Raw genomic sequence first — 22,654 nt, 5'->3', positions numbered from 1 at the left:
GAGCTGTCCAAGTTTCTCATTCTACCAATCGCCATTTGAATTCGGGATTACCATCCTCAAGGTCAACATCGTTCTAACTATTGTAGTTATTTTTTAGTCCACATTTTAGTATATTATCAATATGATATAAATTTTGAAGGCTACAATGGTAATTATCATTTGCTGAAATAAAATAATTATGGAAAATATTCGGAGTTATCTTGGAAAGATCTACTGAACTTTGTCTAAACTCTCTTTAATTAAGGCATTACAAATTAAAAATTTAAGGTATTAAATTTAAGAACCACTGATATAAAAACGTATGACAAGATATTAAATTTAAGTTTTTATTAATTTAAGTAATTGATTAATTTGTAAAACAGGGGTGTCGTAATGTTATCTGGAAAGCTTTTAAATCTTATAAGAAAATATAACCAAAATTCTGATGTCGACCTTCAATTCAAAATTGAAACCTTGAAAATGGAAAAAATCTAACGACTGCAATTTACCATAGAATCGAAACTATTGCGACTAATGTAGCACTGCAACTACAGAAAATAAACCAAACATTAACTTAAGTACGATGAACAACAGATACTTTGATAAATAAAAAATCAATATTGGAGTAATTTAGGACCAAAAACTACAAATATATATAATAATTATTGTAGATAATTTGTCATCACCAATACATAACAAATTATTAGACAGAAACACAAATTAAGAAATTACCACAGGTTCCGTTAAACGATATAAATCAAATACATAACAAAACATTTAGATTTATTTTACTATGATTAATAACAAATATATAACCAATTATTTAGGTTTCATTTACCCTAATAAATAATGAATATAAACCCAATATTTGGGTTTATTTTCCATGATAAATAATCAATATAAACCCAATATTTAGGTTTCATTTACCACGATAAATAACCAATATATAACAAAATTTTTAGGTTTCATTTACCACGATAAATAACCAATATATAACAAAATATTGAGGTTTCATTTACCACGATAAATAACCAATATATAACAAAATATCGAGGTTTCATTTACCACGATAAATAACCAATATATAACAAAATATTTAGGTTTCATTTACCGCGATAAATAACCAATATATAACAAAATATTTAGGTTTCATTTACCACGATAAATAACCAATATATAACAAAATATTTAGGTTTCATTTACCGCGATAAATAACCAATATATAACAAAATATTTAGGTTTCATTTACCACGATAAATAACCAATATATAACAAAATATTTAGGTTTCATTTACCACGATAAATAACCAATATATTACAAAATATTTAGGTTTCATTTACCACGATAAATAACCAATATATACCAAAATATTGAGGTTTCATTTACCATAATAAATAACCAATATATAACAAAATATTGAGGTTTCATTTACCATGATTAATAACCAATATATAACAAAATATTGAGGTTTCATTTACCACGATAAATAACCAATGTATAACAAAATATTGAGGTTTCATTTACCCTGATAAATAACCAATATATAACACTGCGGATAACCTACTTACACAAAAGAAAAAAACTTTGAATAACTTACCCCCGCTTCTGGGAAGTTCACAATGCTTTGCAGAGATTCTCAAGGCCACCTTAATACATTATTTCATCTGAAAAAAGAATAATTATTATTCACTCTGTCATTTAGCACATTTGTCCATCGATTTTAAAAAAGGTTGGTAATACGTATTTCAAATAATTTTGGTGCAATTGAGAAGATTGTAAAATGAACACATTTATATGTTTCGATTGAACATGTTGTAGTTATTTATATGTATTAAATTATATTTATAAATTTTTGGTTGAATTATTAGGAAGAACGAAATTATTTCTTTGATTCTGATGAGATGATCCAAGGTCCTCAGAGGACGCCAGCGGTTGTTCGTCAAAATCAGAGATGGGCACTTTTGTTTAAGAACCGCTCAGCCCCGAAATTTTTGTTCCTTTCTTTTCGCTCTATTTTGAGCCCCGAAATTTTTGTTCCTCTCTTTTCGCTCTTTTTTGATCACCGAAATTTTTGTTCCTCTCTTTTCGCTCTATTTTGAGCCCCGAAATTTTTGTTCCTCTCTTTTCGCTCTTTTTTGATCACCGAAATTTTTGTTCCTCTCTTTTCGCTCTTTTTTGATCACCGAAATTTTTGTTCCTCTCTTTTCGCTCTTTTTTGATCACCGAAATTTTTGTTCCTCTCTTTTCGCTCTTTTTTGATCACCGAAATTTTTGTTCCTCTCTTTTCGCTCTTTTTTGATCACCGAAATTTTTGTTCCTCTCTTTTCGCTCTATTTTGAGCCCCGAAATTTTTGTTCCTCTCTTTTCGCTCTTTTTTGATCACCGAAATTTTTGTTCCTCTCTTTTCGCTCTATTTTGAGCCCCGAAATTTTTGTTCCTCTCTTTTCGCTCTTTTTTGATCACCGAAATTTTTGTTCCTCTCTTTTCGCTCTTTTTTGATCACCGAAATTTTTGTTCCTCTCTTTTCGCTCTTTTTTGATCACCGAAATTTTTGTTCCTCTCTTTTCGCTCTATTTTGAGCCCCGAAATTTTTGTTCCTCTCTTTTCGCTCTTTTTTGATCACCGAAATTTTTGTTCCTCTCTTTTCGCTCTTTTTTGATCACCGAAATTTTTGTTCCTCTCTTTTCGCTCTTTTTTGATCACCGAAATTTTTGTTCCTTTCTTTTCGCTCTATTTTGAGCCCCGAAATTTTTGTTCCTCTCTTTTCGCTCTTTTTTGATCACCGAAATTTTTGTTCCTCTCTTTTCGCTCTTTTTTGATCACCGAAATTTTTGTTACTCTCTTTTCGCTCTTTTTTGATCACCGAAATTTTTGTTCCTTTCTTTTCGCTCTATTTTGAGCCCCGAAATTTTTGTTCCTCTCTTTTCGCTCTTTTTTGATCACCGAAATTTTTGTTCCTCTCTTTTCGCTCTTTTTTGATCACCGAAATTTTTGTTCCTCTCTTTTCGCTCTTTTTTGATCACCGAAATTTTTGTTCATCTCTTTTCGCTCTATTTTGAGCACCTAAATTTTTCTTCCTCTCTAATCGCTGTATTTTGAGCCCCGAAATTCTTGTTCCTCACTAATCGCTCTATTAATAATCAGCTAGGCTAATACCCAAGGCACCACCTTAGGCCTAAGTCATCATGCGACTTTTGAAGCCTTAATTCAGGTGGCCGGGCTATAATGCGTAGGAGGGTGGTGGCAAGCCCTGCATGCCACGAGATCGAGCCAACAGCTCCCTACACTAACTATTACAGTTAACCTAAGCAAGTTTTTATGGAAGGGGAAACCGAAGAACTCCGGGGTAAACCCCTTAAACCAGTGGGGAGAGAACTTGCAAACTCAACGCAGAAGGAGTTGTTCCGAGTTTTCACCCAGTGCCACAAGCTGGGATCGAACCCGGCTCCTCTTGCTGCGAGGCGAAAGTGCTAACTACTCCGCCACCCCACCGTGAGCCCCGGAATTCTTGTTCCTCTTTAATCGCTCTATTATGAGCCCCGGTCTTTTTCTTCCTCTCTAATCGCTCTATTTTGAGCCCCGAAATTTTTGTTCCTCTCTTTTCGCTCTATTTTGAGCCCCGAAAATTTCGTTCCTCTCTTTTGGCTCTATTTTGAGCAAATAAATTTGTGTTCCTCTCTTTTCACTCTCTTTTTGAGCATTGAAATTTTCAGTAGTCTCTTTTCACTCTTTTTTAAAGCGCCGAAATTTTAACTCGTCTCTTTTTATCTCTCTTCTCCTTTAAAAAGATATTTAATTGCTCAATTTCGTAAAGCGGACTCCGTTTAAAGCACTTCCAGTTAAATATTTGCTGTGGACCTACGCCTCTCTCTCTCTCTCTCTCTCTCTCTCTCTCTCTCTCTCTCTCTCTCTCTCTCTCTCTCTCTCTCTCTCTCTCTCTCTCTCTCTCTCTCTCTCTCTCTCTCTCTCTCTCTCTCTCTCTCTCTCTCTCTCTCTCTCTCTCTCTCTCTCTCTCTCTCTCTCTCTCTCTCTCTCTCTCTCTCTCTCTCTCTCTCTCTCTCTCTCTCTCTCTCTCTCTCTCTCTCTCTCTCTCTCTCTCTCTCTCTCTCTCTCTCTCTCTCTCTCTCTCTCTCTCTCTCTCTCTCTCTCTCTCTCTCTCTCTCTCTCTCTCTCTCTCTCTCTCTCTCTCTCTCTCTCTCTCTCTCTCTCTCTCTCTCTCTCTCTCTCTCTCTCTCTCTCTCTCTCTCTCTCTCTCTCTCTCTCTCTCTCTCTCTCTCTCTCTCTCTCTCTCTCTCTCTCTCTCTCTCTCTCTCTCTCTCTCTCTCTCTCTCTCTCTCTCTCTCTCTCTCTCTCTCTCTCTCTCTCTCTCTCTCTCTCTCTCTCTCTCTCTCTCTCTCTCTCTCTCTCTCTCTCTCTCTCTCTCTCTCTCTCTCTCTCTCTCTCTCTCTCTCTCTCTCTCTCTCTCTCTCTCTCTCTCTCTCTCTCTCTCTCTCTCTCTCTCTCTCTCTCTCTCTCTCTCTCTCTCTCTCTCTCTCTCTCTCTCTCTCTCTCTCTCTCTCTCTCTCTCTCTCTCTCTCTGCAAAATGTTTGTACAAATGCACTCTGTTTACTTTTTATCAGTCGCATACATTTAAAATTAATTTATTGATTAATGACTAAAAAATTATTATTAATATTAATTAGTAATTATTAATAATTACGTAGAGATTTCAAAAACATCCTCGCAGCCAACTTGGGAAATAGAGCAGTGTTTGTCTGCTTCTACGTAAGTGAATAGTATCGCCATCTATGATTACTTGGGAGTAAATAGCAGACAAACTTTCACTGCGATGATGGCACTAGAGTAAAATCATTTTGAAAAAGCATTTTGAAAATGTTTTTCCACATATCAAACGCACAAAATGCAAAATTGTTTCCTAAACCCTCAAAATGCAAAATTTAAAATGCAAAATACTTTTTCTAAATCAAAATGGGATTTCGCATTTTACATTTTCAAAATGCATTTTGATCAACCCTGAAAATCATATTTCATATTTTGTCCTTTAAAAGAAAAACGGTACAAATTATTATTCCGCTGTAGAGCAACTTAAGCTGTTGACGCGTATTAATAACAAATTTTCTAGAGTGAGAAATTAACATAAATATACAGTCCTCGCGGTTGAATTATCCCTCACGAAATATTTTATTCATAAAAGAGGGAATTACACAATGAAAAATATTAAAAAATAAATAATATGAAACCAAGAATGATTATTCTGGCCAAAAAAGGGTAAAAATGTTTACGAGACATACGGCAAAGAACTGGGACGCATTCTCCGGGCCAAAAATACACGCCACGCGTCTGTGCATTTTTACTGGAAAATAAACAACGCGAGGGAGGGAAGGCTGACGTATATAAAAGTAGGAAAATAATTCTTGGATTTGGTTTGGCTCGAGGCCTTTTCCCGCTTTTTTCACCCCTTCGCGAGTTCCCCTTCACCCATACAGAACGCGGCGAAAACCACCCTTCTTATCCGGCATTTCCTTTAGTCGGGCCTCATCTCCTTCCTTTTTTTGCTTTAGTACTATCCACCCGGGACCTTATCTAACTTTACCGCCGTTGCTGTACCCGCTGCATCCCGTTTGCTTCTCCAAGTCGATCTTAAAGGGGAATAATGCATGAGCAAACCGGTGGAAAGGAAGGCCGTGTTGGTCGCGAATGACGCCGGAACGCCGTGGAAAGAAAAAGATAGCGTGAAACGAAAAGATGAAGCTAAGGAAGAATTTTGAATACTATATATGGCACGGATAGGGCTATAGAGTTTATAACCTAAAATAGACCAACTTGATAACACAGTTTCGTCGCTATTAACATTTTCCATTGCCTGAGCAGGGACTAGTTGCAAGTTTTTTGGTATTTTTTTGCCATTGGAAATTGCAGTTTCCGCTAGATTAACCCACTGTAAAGCACCGAAATTAATCTTTAGGTGGTGAAATTGGTATAACCAGGAAACAATACGTATGCACAATAGGTTCGAGAAACCGTTTCCACAAAAACCAATAGAAGTCTTTCACTCGGAAAATATAAAAGTTACCACACTGAATATCTTGGAGAATTGTCATATTCTTCCATAAATAGTTCTTTTTATAAAGGAACGTGACCTTCTGGCTGAAATGTTGCTTTTACGTCACAGTGTCTTACTTTTACAAGTCTACGAGCGCGCGCTACAGTCGCCAGGGGAATATAACTTTTTCTAGCACACGTGCAAATAGCTCGCGCGAAAAATATACTAATAAAGCTGGGCCTTGTGACGGAAGAGCAACATTTTAACAAGTTGAGCAAAAATAGACGTTTAATTCCACGTAAAATCATGTATTTAGATGGTTGACAAAGAGCTACAGGGGTAAGAAAACTTCACGAGCGTAATCTCCTTTGCAAACCAAACCCGTTTCTTTAAGAATCATCAGGGCCACCAGGGTCTTTGTTACACGTTCCAAGTGCATACATATATAATTTATGACCTACAATGTAAAGGTGAAAACGGTGAAAATAAATTCGTAAAATATTAGGTAAAATTCTTAAATTCAACTTTAATTAAAGTAGAAGGAAGTAAATACGGGGTTAAATCTAACTTTTAAATGAGTAAGTACAACCGTTTTCCCAAAAAATTAAAGATCAAACGACCGATACAAGATGGTGTTATACAATTGGAATAAAATGAGGTCAAGCGTGATTAGCTAAAACGGGGGGCTAGGAGTCTCCCCGGTGGAGGCTATTTTACGATTTATTTTTAAATAAATTACATCTTCAGCAAATCTACGTTACTTCATTTTCCGTTGAAAATATATATAAATTCATCTGTAGTACTGTCTAGTAAATAAGCCCATCTTTATCAGTTCTACATTACTTCATTTTCCGTTGTTGCAATTACTAAAGAATTCTCATTTATTTTCATGCCAGTGGGCATTGAAGATTCGTAAAATCTCGGTAAAGCTAAATACTTACCTGGTATAATACAATAGAATAAAAAGAAACGCTTTGTAAACGCTAACGGGTTATTACGGCGGCTATCAGCTTCGAACGGCGTCAGGTGGAGTAGAGGGTAAAACAGAAGAACTGCAACGAGAGATCATCCCGCTGCACTCGTGATTTATCCTCTAAGAAGGATAGACTGTACTAGGAGGGAACTCTTCCCTTTTTTTCTGAGCCATTCTTTTTCTCGAGTGGAGTAAGTAGTAGCGTGGGCCGTGTTGCGTTACGGCGAATGTTTATCAGACAGTAAAGCCCCAACATTGATAAGAATTTGCGGGAAGAAAAACGCGGCTCTCGTATTAACTAAGCGATCTACTAGAAGGAATAAAAAATTGCCTCGGTTCTCTCAAAGGGAGAAAAACGGACCCGAGACCTCTAACTCCGAAAATAAAACAAGATGCTTATTTACAGCTCACGGTTATTTCACACTGATTTGATTGAGATGAATGCAAACAATTTTCTTTGTAGAATTATGTCTTTAAAAATATGGTAGCTTGAAATTACCATAATTTTGCAATGAGATTTTGTTGAAGAAAAAGAGCAATGAAGATTTTTTTATCAACGAAATATTATCTTTCCGTTATCTCCTTTAGAGATAAGATTTCGATCGTATATAAAACCGCCGGTCGTTTTACTAAGGTGTGTCATATAGCTCCTGCAGTAATGTCGCTACAGTACTAATCTAGTAATATTCGTTAATAGTATATAATTTGTAAATATTCTTTTAATGCCATCATTAATTAATCACTAGTTAGTTATTTAAAACGTCGTTCAGTTTGTTCACTCCTAAACCCTCAAGCAGCTATGCCCTGCGTGCACGTTGTAAACTTCAACAGATTTGTTGCCAAATTTTAAATTGTAAATGAATGTGTCATAAATTTTTGTAGTTTCTAAATGTGAAATCCTAATATTAACAATGGGATTTTGAAATAAATATGCATCTCAATTTTTACCAAAACCGGATTTATATTTTTCACCCAGGTAGAGAAAAATCACATAAAATTGTAAGCTGACTGTTTTCCCTTAAAATCTACAGTTTACCTGGAACAATTAAAAATAAAAATAAAATGATATAAAATATTTTTTCTTATAAAATATTGAAATTTATTTCATTAAGGGAACTGGTCGTAAATTTATCTGTTTTTTTACTATTATCATATCAAGAAGTTTTAATAATTTCAAAAATTATTCAATAATTTCAAAAAATATTCAATAATTTCAAAAAATATTCAATAATTTCAAAAAATATTCAATAATTTCCAAAAATATTCAATAATTTCTAAAATTATTCAATAATTTCCAAAAATATTCAATAATTTCAAAAATTATTCAATAATTTCAAAAATTATTCAATAATTTCAATAATTATTCAATAATTTCAAAAATTATTCAATAATTTCAAACATTATTCGATAATTTCAATTATTATTCAATAATTTCCACCATTATTCAATAATTTCAACCATTATTCAATAATTTCCACCATTATTCAATAATTTCAACCATTATTCAATAATTTCCACCATTATTCAATAATTTCCTACATTATTCAATATTTTCCACCATTTTTCAATAATTTCAACAATTATTCAATAATTTCAACAATTATTCAATAATTTCAACAATTATTCAATAATTTCAACAATTATTCAATAATTTCAACAATTATTCAATAATTTCAACAATTATTCAATAATTTCAACAATTATTCAATAATTTCAACAATTATTCTATAATTTCAACCATTATAACATAACGTCAACCATTACTTAATAATGTCAATCATTATCCAATAATGTCAGCCATTATACAATAATGTCAACCATTATTCAATAATTTCAACCAATACTCAATAATTTCAACTATTCAATAACTAAAACAACTATTCAATAATTTCAATAACTTTTCAGTAATTTAAATCACTATTCAATAATTTCATTAATTTTTCAGTAATTTAAATCACTTTTCAATAATTTCATTAATTTTTCAGTAATTTAAATCACTATTCAATAATTTAATTAATTTTTCAGTAATTTAAATCACTATTCAATAATTTCAATCATTTTTCAGTAATTTAAATCACTATTCAATAATTTCAATAATTTTTCAGTAATTTAAATTACTTTTCAATAATTTCATTAATTTTTCAGTAATTTAAATCACTATTCAATAATTTCATTAATTTTTCAGTAATTTAAATCACTATTCAATAATTTCATTAATTTTTCAGTAATTTAAATCACTTTTCAATAATTTCATTAATTTTTCAGTAATTTAAATCACTATTCAATAATTTCATTAATTTTTCAGTAATTTAAATCACTATTCAATAATTTCATTAATTTTTCAGTAATTTAAATCACTATTCAATAATTTCATTAATTTTTCAGTAATTTAAATCACTATTCAATAATTTCCAAAATTATTCAATAATTTCAAAAATATTCAATTATTTTCAAAAATATTCAATAATTTCCAAAAATATTCAATAATTTCCAAAAATTATTCAATAATTTCAAAAGTTATTCAATAATTTTCAAAAATATTCAATAATTTTCAAAAATATTCAATAATTTCCAAAATTATTCAATAATTTCAAAACTTATTCAATAATTTCAAAAATTATTCAATAATTTCAAATATTATTCAATAATTTCAAAAAATATACAATAATTTCAAAAAATATACAATAATTTCCAAAAATATTCATAATTTCCAAAAATATTCAATAATTTCCAAAAATATTCAATAATTTCCAAAAATATTCAATAATTTCCAAAAATATTCAATAATTTCCAAAAAAATTTCAATAATTTTAAAAATTATTCAATAATTTCAACCATTATTCAATAATTTCAACCATTATTCAAAAAATTTCAACCATTATTCAATAATTTCAACCATTATTCAAAAAATTTCAACCATTATTCAATAATTTCAACAATTATTCTATAATTTCAACCATTATAACATAACGTCAACCATTACTTAATAATTTCAATCAATATCCAATAATTTCAATTAGTAACTAACAGTTTAATCGCGATTTAATCGATTTAATCATTATTAATGAATATTTTCTAAGCTAGTAATTTGGGGCGAGGGGTAAGACACTTATGATTTTTGGGTACACTGGGAGTTCGAACTCTGCAAAGTTCACGGGAGTTCTCGAGAGTTCTTGAGAGTTCGTGAGAGTTCCCTAGAGTTCAGGGGAGTTCATAAGAGTTCCAATAGCAAATGTACACCTGAGTTCTTGAGTGTCTTACCCCTCGATTTGGGGCCCTCTTAGCATTTTTACTACCAGTTGACGAAATTCTAAAGAGAGTTTAAAATAAATTAATACAATTCTACAACCATTCGTTACAACGACAAAAACGAAAGCGTGAATTGACGAGATTCGGCGTCGCAATATTGACGGTACTGAACTAAATCGAAGAGACGGCGAGAGTTGGGATCCTTGGCGGGTTCGCGGAAGAAGGACTGTTCTAGGACGGGCTCCCTCGGAAGAAGGAACACGCCTGGCTATTGTTGGGCAGTTTTGAAAGGCGTTTTAGCGAGCTTTGGCGGATTTAGGGGCGACTGATCGACACCGAGCGGGAAAAGGGAACATCTCTCTCGCTCATTTATCCGCGCTAACAGACTTTCTACCGCGCCTGTGTGCAGCCACTTACATCAAACCAGCCACGTTGAGGACCTATACGCCACCTTGAAAGAACTATACGTTCAAAAGTAGAAAATGAGAAGCCAGATGGGCAGCCTGGCTCTTTTCTGAGCCGCGCACGAACGAATACCGCTAGGGCTCGCCGTTCGGATAAGACATTTTACGCTCATTTCTTTTATATCCGTATCCGAAAAATATCCCAATAAAACTTATTTATTGCATATTAAATCGTATAATAGTCGTAAATAATATACATAAATAATTAGTTAATCGAATTTTATAGGTTTTCATTCCATGATTATAAAAAGAATTTGAAGACGTTGTTATATTTACACATTTATAAAAACTTTTATTTAAAAGCGGAGGCCTAAAAAGTTGATCCTATATCAATTATTCCATGATTAGTCTAATATTGTTTGCAAATTTAAATAAAGCGGCATTTTCGCCTCATTTTTTCGAATCTAAAGGTAAAACTAAATCTCTAGACTAGCTTTAAACTGATTAACAATGTTACACTATTAATGTTTTGTAGTATGTTTACTGTTATTAGACATTTTATATCGATAAAAAACTAAAAAAAATTAAAACCCTTGAAAAGTAATTTATGTTTTAATTTTTTATTTTTCCAATTTGTGGAAAATTTCCTGGAAATTTTCCGCATTTTATATTTCCGGAAAATAAACAACACTAGAATTTTATATGATTAATTGAAATTTATCCGTTTCCCCGAGCTCTAAATACCACCGGCGAGTACGAAGATCAGACAAAAATAATCACAAAATTGAGACAGATTTCGTGCGTTTTTAAATCCTTAACAGATTTTGAAAATACTAGACTGATTAATGGCTTTAAAAGTCGCTCGATGACTTGGGTCTAAGGACTGGTGGTTATTATCTTATTTTGTTAATTGTATTAGTAGCTATACAATATATCTACACTTGGTTTCGTTGATTTCTGACAACGGTCTTGCGAAGTACAAAGATTTTCTAATGTTAATTTTAGGTATTTCAATAACATTTGTACACCAGTACTCATCGATATTATTTGTATTTAATAATTTAAAATTTTCTTTGATCTGCTGTGGTTGTTTTTATGTGAATTTCAGTCATCATCGTATAGTGACTACACTCTTGTGTAAGAGTTCTACACTGGGTGGTTTTGAGAATTTAAAAAAACGATTCTAAGCAAAACCTCGGCACATCATTCTTAGTTAGTTCTACAAAATTACATTTACAATAAGAATATAATATTTTTTTACCGTTTTTCTGTACCCAGCAAATAATTTTAATGACAATAAAGCACCATTAAAGGGGAAAGGTCAAGCTTTAACCAGCTAGATAGCCCTATAGCCCGTTAAAAACTAAAATTTATGGCGAAAACCGCATAAAAAAATATTGAGTGGTTAATTTTTAATAAAATAATGAAATTTCGCGAAATTGAAAAGCGCGCGTCCGCTGCGACACCTGGTGAGAAGTCGGTGAGACAGAGAAAGAACATAAAAGTGCGCGCTGCTGAAGACGCGAAAAATTTGTTATACGAGACCTAAGCCTAAATTGCGCGATTTTAAAAGTAAGGATAGTTCGCAAATCGCTCACTAAGGTGCTGCTGGCGCTGGCGAAGCACCTTACGATGGCCAAATACTTGGCGTTATTTTGCATTTCAACTTTTTAGGCCAAAAACTATTTTTTCAAGACAAAAATAATGTACGTGTAAGTATATTGAACGTCTTCTTGATCTTTTGATGTGCAAATAAGGCGATATTTTGAAAAGCTTGGCCGTTCCACTTTTTTTATACTTCTATAGAACCATTTCGAACGAAAACATGAACATCTGATTGTTTCCAAAATTAGTAAGTTGTTGATCTCGTTGGAGGGTCAATAGAGTTATGTTAAATTGAAAGTGAGTGTGCACTTCCTTAGGTAATTTGGTATAAAATTTATTGGCGACCACCATACGTAATTTAAGAAAATCACTAAAAATCTTCGAAGAATTGTGAAATAAAGTGCAAAGCATATAATATTTTTTGAAAACCTATGAACGTTTACGATCGATAATTATTCAGGTTATATCTTAAGGAAATATTTAGAATGATTCCTAAGGCTATTATCAGTTTATTCCTTAAGGCAATATTTAGCATGATTCTTAAGGCTATTAACAGTTTATTCCTTAAGGCAATATTTAGCATGATTCCTAAGGCTATATTCAAGTTATTCCTTAAGGCAATATTAAGCATGATTCCTAAGGCTATTTTCAGGTTATTCCTTAAGGCAATATTTAGCATGATTCCTAAGGCTATTTTCAGGTTATTCCTTAAGGCAATATTTAGCATGATTCCTAAGGCTATTACCAGTTTATTCCTTAAGGCAATATTTAGCATGATTCTTAAGGCTATATTCAAGTTATTCCTTAAGGCAATATTTAGCATGATTCTTAAGGCTATTAACAGTTTATTTCTTATGACTTTATTCAGCATGTTTCCCTAGAATTCATTCCTAATTTCTTAAGGCTATATTTATCATGATTTCTAAGGCTGTATTCAAGTTATTCCTGAAGGCTAGATTAAGCATGGTTCCTAAGGCTATATTCAAGTTGTGCCTTATGGCAATATTTAGCATGGTTCCTAAGGCTATATTCAGATTTTTTCTTAACGCGATATTTAGCATAATTTCTAACAATAAATTCAGCATATTTCTTAAAGCTTTATTTAGCATGGTTCCTAAGGCTATATTCAGATTTTTCTTAAGGCAATATTTAGCATAATTTCTAACAATAAATTCAGCATATTTCTTAAAGGTTTTTTTAGCATGGTTCCTAAGGCTATATTCAGATTTTTTCTTAAGGCAATATTTAGCATAATTTCTAACAATAAATTCAGCATATTTCTTAAGGCAATATTTAGTATGATTCCTAAGGACATATTCCGCCTATTTTAAAGGTATATTAACCATGTTTCCTAAGGCTATATCGAGCCTATATTTCAAAATTTCCATCATCTAAGCAGACGATTTCAATGTTAAAACGTGAAAAGCGGTGTTATGTTAACTGAGAAGACTAACTTAGCACGAGCCACCTTTGAGGTGAGTGTGGAACTTGTAAAAATGCCCAATAGTGCTCAACTTCGTGAGATGGTGGCTGGACGACAGGAGGCAGGATGAGTTTGAAGAAAAAATCCACTCGGTTTCCTCTGGAAGTGTTAAGCAACGCTACTTTCTAAACCGAAGGAGTTGAGAAATTCCCTCGAGAATTGCTTCTTACGTCCGACGCTGTTTCGAAACTCTAACCTCATACGTTACCCACAGCTTTAAAAAACCCGCGGGTTTCAAGACTTGGAGTTGCCACGATTGGTGATTGCAACAGCCGCTAGCTTAATATAAAGGCTTTGATGTCCCGCGTGAGAGTGAGATTAAACCCTGCCAAGTAACTTGTAGATTAAGAGTGTAGTTGAATCTTATGACGTAACTTTGAAACCTAAATTGTTTATTTTTTGGTTAAAGTTTACTTCTGCATAAAATCCAGTGACTTCGATACTATCTTCAATTCGATACGCAAAAAAATTAATTTCTGCTGAGATTTCTTAGTTTTTTAATTAACCTACGACTTCATTAACTTTAATAAGTGGAATCAATTTAAGAATAATTTGCTTGCGTTTGCGTGAGACCCGCGAGGAGAGAAAATAAAAATAGCGTGAAAAGGAGATACACAATTATAATAATACTAAAACGCTAGGTAAATATTCCATTCATTACCCTAGGCCTTAGTCATCGGGCGACTTTTATTCATTTATTCAGGTGGCCGTGTTACGATGCATAGGAGGGTGGTGGAAAGCTTAAAACTCAATGTGTTAAAAAATTTCACAAAACAAAGAATTTTCATCAAATTAGAACAGAAGTGTGAATAATTTCCACCAAGCTTACAACAGAAGTGTGCATAATTTCCACCAAGCTTAGAACACAAAATGTAAACAATTTCCACCAAGCTCAAAACACAAAATGTGATCAATTTCCGCCAAGTTAAGAACACAAAGTGTGAACAATTGCTACCAAGCTTAGAACAGAAGTGTGAATAATTTCCACCAAGCTTACAACAGAAGTGTGAATAATTTCCACCAAGTTCAAAACACAAAATGTGAACCATTTCCACCAAGCTCAAAACAAAAAAATTGTTAACAATTTACGCCAAGCTCAAAACAAAAAAAATTGTTAATAATTTCCGCCAAGCTCAAAACAAAAAATGTTAACAATTTCCGCCAAGCTAAGATCACAAACTATGAACCATTTCCACCAAGCTAAGAACACAATATGTTAAAAACTTCCACCAAACTTAGAACCGAAAGTGTGAACAATTTCCACCAAACTTAGAACCGAAAGTGTGAACAATTTCCACCAAGCTTAGAACAGAACTTAGAACCATTTCCACCAAGCTTACAACAGAAGTGTGAAAAATTTCCATGAAGATTAGAACACGAAGTGTGAACAATTTACAGCAACCCTAGAACACAAAATGTGCACAATTTCCACCAAGCTAAGAACACAAAATATGAACCACTTCCACCAATCTAAGAACACAAAATGTGAAAAACTTCCACCAAACTTAGAACCGAAAGTGTGAACAATTTCCACGAAGCTAAGAACACGAAGTTTGAACAATTGCCACCAAGCTTAGAACAGAAGTGTGAACAATTTCCATCAAGCTTAGAACTTAAAGTACTAAGAAAATCCACAAAATATAGAACATAAAGTATGTACTAAGAATTTCCACAACTTTAAGATAGAACGTAAAGTACTAAGAATTTCCACAAAATATGGAACACAAAATGTCAACAATTTCCACGAAACTTTGCACATCAAGCGCGAATAATTTCCACCAAACCATTTAATGCTCGTTTGTTACATATTTAGTGATGAAAATATCACACGTATTTCGACCAAACCTACGCCAGTAATGTCAGCAAGATTAAGGGGAAAACTTATTTTCGAGCTTTCGGGTGAAAGGCTAAATGTTTTATGGTTCGGATTTAGCCTCTCTTTGATATGTGCCATCGGAGGCGTGACGGCATGACGGCATGAATGGAACTAGTAAGCGTGATCGGTGAAGGTAGTACTGCCGAATGTGGAAGTATCTGAAAGAAAGTAGCAAAAACAAATTCCGCCGCAGAAATAGATTTGATTGAGAGTCACTGCGCGAGAGGAAGTAAGGCAGGAAACCCCGACCCCGTTCGATCACATCAGAATTTACGAAAAATACACCCTTTATAAAATGGTGGATCACATTTGGTTCCAAAACAATTTCCAAAATTAGTCAAATCCCAATCAAAATGTGCTATACAGGGTGTCCACTAAAATATGGACCAGGGTAAATATTTCCAAAACAGTGTTAGGTACGAATTTGAAATTTTCAGGTCGCATAGAGTGTGTAGGGGGAAACCTACTTTGAAAATTTGCATGGTTCAAGGTCATCCAAAAACTATCTCGAGAACCGTTAGCGTTAGAAAGTTGGTTGCCCGTCACGTTTTATGCCTACATAGCGTAAACATGATAGCATTCAACCAATAGTAAGTCGAAAAAAAATTACCAAAATCACAAAGGTCGTAAACGGGAAAATTGCGAGACAGCGCTAATAACTCAAGGTCATACAATTTTCCGAGTATTAAAATCTCTTACCATGATGCGATTGTCCAGCAAATTTCGATAATTTAGCACGACTTGTTTTGGAGTTATTAGCGCTGTCTTGAAATTTTCTCTTTTACCACCTTTGTGATTTTGGTAAATTTTTCTCGACTTACTAATGGTCGAATCCGATCATGTTCACGCTATGTAGGTATAACACGTGACGGGGACCTAAAAATTTCAAATTCGTACCTAAAACAGTTTTGGAGATATTCGCTCTGGTCCATATTTTAGTGGACACCCTGTGTAGAGTCCAATAACAACGTACGAAATTTAGTTTTTTCCGATTTTAATTGTATTCATTTAGATCCAAATTTGGACATTGGATCATGCCAGTTTCGTAAGGAATTCTATTATTGGCTTGTAAGTTTTACAAAAACGAATTGTCTTGTAAGGTTTGCAAAGAACGCATTCAGGGTAAGGATTCAAGTTGAATATTACCAATTAAAATTAATAAAATCAGAGCTCATAAGTGTTTTTTGTGCACAATTAAACTCAAGTTATGTGAAATATGTGGTATTTTATTATAAATAATAATCAACTAGGGTATGAACCATGTAGATACATTTTATTAAAATAATGATTAATTTTTGCTTAGCAGTTTTAATAATATTAATAATCAGTTAAACTAATACCTAAGGTACCACCCTAAGCCCAAATAATCTAGCTACTTGTATTGCCTTATTTCAGGTGGCAGGATTAAACTTCGATGGAGTAAACAAATAGCAAACACACCAACCCCACATTAAAAGATAATTATTTGTACCCCGGACGTACACATGGCAACCCCGACATTTAAGAACGAACATTGTTTTACAACTCCCAAGTTTGCCATTCCAAAAGAAATTAAGTATATTACTTTTTTGCAAACTATCCCCGTAATGTTACAAAATAAAACAATAGGAAAAGTTCTATGAAAGTAGGCTGTTTGTTATACGGAGGTTTTATTTTGCGGGGTTTAGTTTGACATTAATAAAACGGGAAACGTTATTTCTTTTATTTTTACGTTTTCGGAGTTAGCGGAAAACTTTGGTCAAAGCAACAGCCACTCTGGGGTAATCAAATTAAAATATAATCCGATATATGTTTTAAAAACAGCCAAACATCTCTCAGGGGAGAACAATTTTATTCTTAAAGGGGAGATATATAAAAATTTACAGCGGCCAGATAAGAAATACCAAACGTTTTTCGAAATTTCATTATAGAAAAGCGAACACAGAAACTTTCTACTGTTATATCATTTAAGAAAAAATTATTGTGGACTCCATTTGTCTACAAGCTATGAAATGACGAGTCCTTTTGTTAGCTTCTTACGTAATGAAAAAATCTTTGGATTTGTAACGAAAACTTGTTGTGGGATTTGAACCTGTTTTTGCCGTTTGGTTATCATAATATTTTCGAATTTCCAAACACCAAAATTAATTCTCTAATTTCCAATCACTAACATTAATTAACTAATTTCAAACACCATAATTAATTATCTAATTTCAAAACACCAAAATTAATTATCTAATTTCCAAACACCAAAATTAATCATTTAATTTCCAAACACCATAATTAATTATCTTATTTCAAAACACCAAAATTAATTATCTAATTTCCAAACACCAAGTTATTGGTATAATTTCCAAACACGAAAACTAATTGTTTAATTTCCAAACACCAAAATGAATGGTTTAATTTCCAAACACTAAAATTAATTATCAAATCTCCAAACACCATAATTAGTTGTTTAATTTCCAAACACCAGACTAATTCCAAACATCAAAACTAATTATCTAATTTCCAAACATCAAAACTAATTATCTAATTTCCAAACATCAAAACTAATTATCTAATTTCCAAACATCAAAACTAATTATCTAATTTCCAAACATCAAAACTAATTAACTAATTTCCAAACATCAAAACTAATTATCTAATTTCCAAACATCAAAACTAATTATCTAATTTCCAAACATCAAAACTAATCATCTAATTTCCAAACAACAAAACTAATTATCTAATTTCCAAACATTAAAGCTAATCATCTAATTTCCAAACATCAAAACTAATCATCTAATTCCCAAACATCAAAACTAATTATCTAATTTCCAAACATCAAAACTAATCATCTAATTTCCAAACATCAAAACTAATCATCTAATTTCCAAACATCAAAACTAATCATCTAATTTCCAAACATCAAAACTAATTATCTAATTTCCAAAGATCAAAACAAATTATCAAATTTCCAAACACAAAAACTAACTATCTAATTTCCAAACATCAAAACTAATTATCTAATTTCCAAAGATCAAAACAAATTATCAAATTTCCAAACACAAAAACTAACTATCTAATTTCCAAACACCAAAATTAATTGTCTAATTTCCAAACACTAAAATTAATTGTCTAATTTCCAAACGACAAGAAATTTGGTACTTCGAAATTGTATTTTTTGTCAATTAAAGTCTCTTTATACAGCAGGAATCCATACCTCTACTTGGAATGCTTATCCTGCCGTATCGCGTATGGTATGATCACTCTGACGCCTTTGGCCCCGACTACGAGATAAATAAATCCCCTCTGCGCACGCTCCCCTCTCAAGTTGTTGTTTGTTAAGTTAACATAGTGACATCAAGAAAACCGTCAGCCATATCGAGACGAAAATCTGTAGCTATAAGCATTCCTAGTAGAGCTACGGATTCCTGTTTACAGTTATAGTTCTTGATTTTGTAAGAAATAAAAATATTTTCCACGAACTAGCAACGAATGATTTGATACATTCCTCTAATTATATTGATATAAAACTATTTATATTTCGTTTCGTAAGTAGAATTAAGTTTCATACAAAGTTGTAGTAGCGAAGCTATTTAAATAGGATACGCACAAACGGGGATTGATTGAAGTCGGAGCGAGATGAAGGTTCTATTTGCACCCTTTTGATATTCGAGAAATCGCGGACTACTTTTAAGGCTCCCCAAATAGATATCCAATCTTGTTTTCAAAAATCATGGACGGATTTTCGAAGAATCTTTTTCTTATAAGTCCAAAAAAAGGAAATTTATCTTACATCTTTGAACGAAACCAGAAAAGAAATTCGTAGTTCCGCCTCTACTTTTTCTGATCAAGACCAAAACGAGATTTTTGCAGAGCTATACGTTGAATTCTTTCACTCACTATTATTATTGACGTACACTTAAAGGGGAACGGTCAAGCTTTAACCAGTTAGATAGCCCTATAGCCCATAAAACTAAAATTTATGGCGAAAACCGCATCAAAGAATATTGAGTAGTTAATTTTTAATACAATAAAGACCTTTCGGGATATCTAAAAGCACGCGTCCGCCGCGACACCTGGTGATAAGTGGGTGAGACAGAAAAACAACGTAAAAGCGCGCGCTGCTGAAGACGCAAAAAAAATATGTTTTGCACGCGCGGCGCGTTCCAGTTATAAGAGACCTTGTAACGCTCATTTTTAAAAGTGTTATTTAAAGATTAGTGTTATTTAAAACTTATTGCATTTAAAATATTTCCTATTTAGATTAGTGTTATTTAAAACTTATGACATTTAGTTTTTAAGTCCCTTTTATATTTTTCAATTTCTTACGGGTGTCCAAGTCGTAAAAGGGTATCATTAGTATTTTTCTTGTAAAATGTATTATTGTTGTCCGTGTAAAATATCGTATCCTCTCTACATGTGGCTCTCCCCTAACCAGCGTTCGGTGCTGGGAAAGCGCGCACATCTTGACTCATCCATTGTGCGCTATAACCGCTCTCTCTCTCTCTCTCTCTATTGTTGAATACTCGGCGTCGTATCGTAAATGACTTACAGATGCGCGCTCTCTATTGTACGGCGTTCGGGCATCTATAGTAAACTATTGAAAGAAGTGTTACTTCAAACGGCCACCTTTAAAAATAAAAACTACAACCACGTGTACCCTTTCCGAAAGCCACGTGGCGACATGTGGTACCGTCGTGTGACCTTCTTCCTGGGAAAGACACCAGATGATTTCATCTTTCTACTTTTATACACGAACCTTCTACAGCCAATAATCTTCAAGCCAAGCCGCCTACTCCAAGCTACCCTTAACCTTTTAACCTCTCCAATAAGATGCCACCAAATGTCAGTTTCCGTAATTAAACCACGCCTACTGAAACGGTGCTGAACAAAACCAAGGAGTTAGAGAGATTTTATGTCAGACAGAGAGATGGAGTGAGTCCTCAGAGGCCTGAGTAAGTCCTCAGGGTCCTGAGTGACGGAAGAGCCGGAGATCGGACAGAGCCCGAGACCGGACAGAGCCAGAGAGCGGACAGAGCCAGAGAGCGGACAGAGCCAGAGAGCGGACAGAGCCAGAATTCGGATCGAGCCAGAGTTCGGATCGAGCCAGAGAGTGGGCCGAGTTAAAGAGCGGACAGAGCCAAAGGGTTAAGGAGACCCAAACGAGCGACGTTGAACGGCACCAGACCGTTTCATCAATCGGTGAGCGAAAGCCACAGGCTTCAAACTATTGTTATAAAGAGAGAGAGCCCGCGTATCCCCCCCCCCCCGCGTATTTCGTGTTTTTGCATGCTTATTGTTATTATTATTAAGTGTTTAAGTATTTTATTGTTATTGGTATTGTTATTATTATTTTGGTTTATAATATATAAAACCGTTTGGACACCCGTACTCTCGTTATATATTTACCTATATCATACCCCTAGACATTCTTGAACCCGGTTACTTAACGTTAAGGTTATTTTTCACGAGATTCCTTCTACTTTGCTAACGCTAGGGAAACCAATAGACACGTTTATTCGTCATCTAGAAATTAGCGTTGCAACCTAAGCCTAAATTGCGCGATTTTAAAAGTTAGGATAGTTCGCAAATCGCTCATACGGGGTTAGGGGCGCTGGCGGCAGCCCCTAAGATGGCGGCGAAAATTCAAACCCAAACACCTGGCGTTATTTTTCGTTTCAACTTTTTGGGCCAAAAGCTATTTTTTCAAGACAAAAAGGTACGTGTTAGTGATACGGAAATAAGGCCATATTTGGAAAAGCTTGGCCGTTCCCCTTAAAATAATTTTAATCCCAGAAAGAGTTTAGCGTTTTAAAGAATTCATAATAAATGTAGGAAATTAAAATGAAAGTTAACATTTATTAAGTTGATAAATATTTTGCGAGTGTTTATTTATAATTTAAGTCTAGAATACAATTTTCAATTAGTAAGTTAATTATTTCAATTAAAGCTTTCTTTAATCAAGACATTTTAACGCGCTCAATTCTGCATCATACAGAGATTATTTCTTTAAAAGTCGCTTGATGACTTAGGCCTAAGGTGGTGCCTTGGGTATTAGCCTAGCTGATTATTATTAATATTATTATTAATAGGGAAATTAATTCACATAGAACTGGATCGACCTTGAGACCTTTGGATTACCGTTGCAGTTCAACCTCCATTGGACTACAGAGGCCACCAGTACAATAATTGAAGGTTTAGATCAGGTTGGTTTCAGAAATTCAGATAAGTCGATCGAATTGTTTAAACCAAAAAAATGTCTTGACTAATAAATTAAAAGTTGTAGGGTTACTTTGACTCAAGAACTTATTGAACGAAAAGTGCCACAGCATAAGTTTCAAATTATTTTACTTTATGATAAAATTACAACCACAAATAGTCCACTGTCAGACGACAGTTAAAACTCAATAATTAAATAGCTATACAATAAACCAGTGTACACGAAGAAGACAAAATAATTGGATGATACTACAACAAAAGTAAAAAGTCATATGTTCGTTAATCCTGATTGATCAAAAATACAAAACAGTTCATCCTAACTAATAATAGTTCTTTTCTAAGGCTCGTGTTATCTTACTCAGTGGCGCATTATCCATAAGGCTGATAAAGCTTTTGTATAGACTACCATGACACTGTTCTTAATAGCTAGTTTTATATCCAGTATGGAACCGATTTAAGCTAGGGTTACGCTAGAGCTTAAAACCCAGTTCAGGTCGGTTTGAATGCCAGTTTTGACCGCCGACGATAATTCTTGGTTCACACGTGCGAAATCGCTTCACCCCGGTTTGCTTATAGCCAAGGCTTAACGTAATTTTAAATTATGACCAGGATTTGGAAAATACTAAAATGTATCCCAAAAAAATTAGTTAATTATGTTTACTATACACACAGTAATATTATTCGACATTATTTTTGAATTTTATTCCCGTTGTTTTTGCAAATACGAGCAATTTGACTTCCCCGCCTTGTCGTTTTGAAAGCGATTCTAAGCGATCCGACTTGGACGAGTTGCTTCCCGAACCAAGCGATTTCTCACGCTGGTTTTGAAAACTAGGTATCTAAAACCATTGTCC

General features: G+C 33.6%; 1 long non-coding RNA gene across 1 annotated transcript in view; it reads right to left on the bottom strand.

The window, feature by feature from the left end:
- Positions 1 to 1,575: 1,575 nt before the first annotated feature.
- Positions 1,576 to 22,654, bottom strand: part of LOC149926186 (uncharacterized) — a 79,421-nt gene continuing 58,342 nt past the window's right edge. The window contains exon 3 of the long non-coding RNA XR_016477037.1: positions 1,576 to 1,644. This is a non-coding gene — a long non-coding RNA (uncharacterized LOC149926186). The remainder of the gene's footprint in view (positions 1,645 to 22,654) is intronic.

This window comes from Leiobunum rupestre, chromosome 10, assembly GCF_980474605.1.
Source record: "Leiobunum rupestre chromosome 10, qqLeiRupe1.1.hap1, whole genome shotgun sequence".
Taxonomy (NCBI): Eukaryota; Metazoa; Arthropoda; class Arachnida; order Opiliones; family Sclerosomatidae; genus Leiobunum; species Leiobunum rupestre.
The sequence above is the reverse complement of the archived record's forward strand: the minus strand, read 5'-3'. Positions and strand labels throughout refer to the sequence as shown.